Source organism: Schistocerca americana, chromosome 8, assembly GCF_021461395.2.
Source record: "Schistocerca americana isolate TAMUIC-IGC-003095 chromosome 8, iqSchAmer2.1, whole genome shotgun sequence".
In the NCBI taxonomy this organism is placed as follows: Eukaryota; Metazoa; Arthropoda; class Insecta; order Orthoptera; family Acrididae; genus Schistocerca; species Schistocerca americana.
In genome coordinates, this window is record NC_060126.1 from 40740898 (window position 1) to 40743599 (window position 2702).

A 2702-nucleotide genomic window follows, 5' to 3' on the forward strand; every position below is an offset into this window, starting at 1 on the left:
ACCCTGCATTCGTTTGAACGACCCAACCCTTTACAATTTCTGCTTCCCCAATCGCCATTACGTGCTCGCAGTTCGTTGCTTGTTGGTGAAATTTTAGCCACGTACAGAACTGTGATGCTTCTCCACCTTCCATGCACACGAGACATGCTCCAGTGTGACTTCCTGCTGTTCACATAAATAAAGAAAACCTTTTACAAGCGTGTATGAGATCCGTAGCGCATCGCTAATAGAACTGAAAGCTTTGCCATAGATCGATTTCCGGACGTGTTTTGGGGGTTTCGAAAAAGCTCTGGCAAAAATATATAACAAAGGAGAGTACTTTGAAGGGATTCAGTAAATTCCATCTGTCTCTCCCAACTCCTTCTTCAAAGATGCGAAGTCCTTCGTATGAAACAGCTTCAATTCATCTGATTACTTAACAAATGAGTCCATGTGTTGAATGACGTTAACCACGTAAGGGAGAAAAATTTTGGAAAATGTCTGAAATTATGTTTAATAAAATATGGCGTTTCAGTCTTCGATCGCTATTCTTTATTTTCAATTACCGGTTTCGGGCTAGCTGCCCATCTTCAGATCATATATTGTAGTTACAGAGTAACTGTACGGACAAGTTACTCTGTAACTACAATATATGATCTGAAGATGGGCAGCTAGCCTGAAACCGGTAATTGAAAATAAAGAATAGCGATCGAAGACTGAAACGCCATACTTTATTTAATGAACGATTGCGGAATTCCCATTGAGACAATCATGTCTAGTTTTGATAATTTTGTTTAAGGTTTTGGAAGTCATTAAGAACCATCATTATGAAATACCTGATGAATACAGTTTGGGTAATTCGTGCTTTGTTTTAAACAAAAGCTACTTTGACACTTATCTCGATCTTTATGACGTCATATCCCCGAATTATGTGTCGTACAGCGATATAATTTTGCAAGTTCAATCAATGATAAAGGAAACTATTTGTTAAAATGTGTTGCGAATAGAATTGGTAGTAAAGAACTAATTGATTAAAACGCGGCAGTGTTAATACACGAACAGCGAAAATGTATTAAGTTTTCAGTTTCATCATTTTGTGGGTGGTGTCGGCTATAAAAAGATTCTGGGAGGTTCGGCGTTGTGTGGAAAGCTCGTTGCAAGTCACTAAGTAGTCACATTCTCAAGTACTGGATGAATAAAGTCTGAGCATCTGCGCTGTCTTAAGCCACAGACACAGTTTCTGACTGTAACTCTTATCTTAGTGTGTTAAACCTTTAATGTAAGATTACACTTCTTAACGAATAGATAACGATGGCATTTAAAATTTTTAAATTCGGTCGACAACTATATGAAAGATTGAAAATCAAATTTTTGTTCGTTTGGAAGCCATTAGACAATCAACCTGTAACTGCTACCTTGCATCATGAACCGGATTAACCGTTGAGTAATTTTGATTACGTTGAAGTAGACAGACAAATAAATCTCTTTTTCAAAAGAAGAAAAGAAAAAAGTTATCTTTATTTTTGAAAATACTTCGTGCACATTTTCGAGTAACACGGGCATTTCCGAGTGAACACTATTTATGTTCGGCAAGTAACAGGAGCTAACTTGGTCACGTGACCAGTCAGAGCCTGGCTGCGGTTTAAACAACACGCGCTGTTACGTCGCAGTGCAAGCGTGGAAGGTGGGCGAGGAGAAACGTCTTCGCGGAGAGGCGCACTGGTTTGCCGTGAAAGCGATTCATTTTGTTGACGATGAGAGAAGGAAAGCGCAGCCGAAGCGTTAAAGGTTGAACAGCAGTATGGTCTGTAAACTACGGAAGGGGGGACGCCAAGCCGTAGAGATCAAGTTTCTGCACCAAAAGAGGAGAAGAAAAGTGCTCAGAATAAGTATTCCGTCGAGGATGTGGATAAATATGTTCTCAGGCAACAGTTTATAAGCTGACTATTCGCAAATGTGTATCACAAAATTACCTGGTTTCTGCTTGTCTTTTAAACTGTTGAATATTTGGATGAAGTGATTATGCATGGAGTGAAAGAGAAAAAGTGTTGTGCTGACCACGATGTCTTTATCTATTTGAGGTGAATCACTTTTTGTTTCTTTGGTGGAACAAGATACACAAGTGCTGAAATATTTTCTGCACAGCACTCCGTCTTCAGGCCACAAGTGGCCCATCGGAACCATCCGACCGCCGTGTCATCCTCAGTTGAGGATGTGGATAGGAGAGGCGTGTGGTCAGCACACCGCTCTCCCAGTCGTTTTTTTGATGGTTTCCTATGACCGGAGCGGCTGCTATTCGGTCGAGTAGCTCCTCAATTGGCATCATTAGGCTGATTGCACCCCGAAAAATGGCAACAGCACTTGGCGGCTGGATGGTCACCCATCCAAGTGCCGGCCAAGCCCGACAGCGCTTAACTTCGATGATCTCACGGGAACCGGTGTATCCACTGCGGCAAGGCCGTTGCCCGAAATATTTTCTGAATTAAAAAAAAAAATCGTAATCGGTGAGAACCGTAATGTCCTTCGTAACATGGTAATTTGTGGATTATTATACCCACTTTCTCTTACTGCCAAGCTCTTTCCTCTGCACTAATTTGTTGGTGACAGAATATTTGGTAACGCACAAGGGAAGTGGTGGGATCGATCATTTGAAACAATATACGCTGCTCATAATAATTACGGAACATAATTTTCCGCATCTGTCGTACTCCACTGAGCAATGA

At 41.0% G+C, this 2702-nt stretch overlaps 1 pseudogene; it reads right to left on the reverse strand.

Annotated features, from left to right (window-relative positions):
• Positions 1-2328: 2328 nt before the first annotated feature.
• LOC124546236 lies at positions 2329-2445 on the reverse strand (annotated as a pseudogene).
• Positions 2446-2702: the final 257 nt, after the last annotated feature.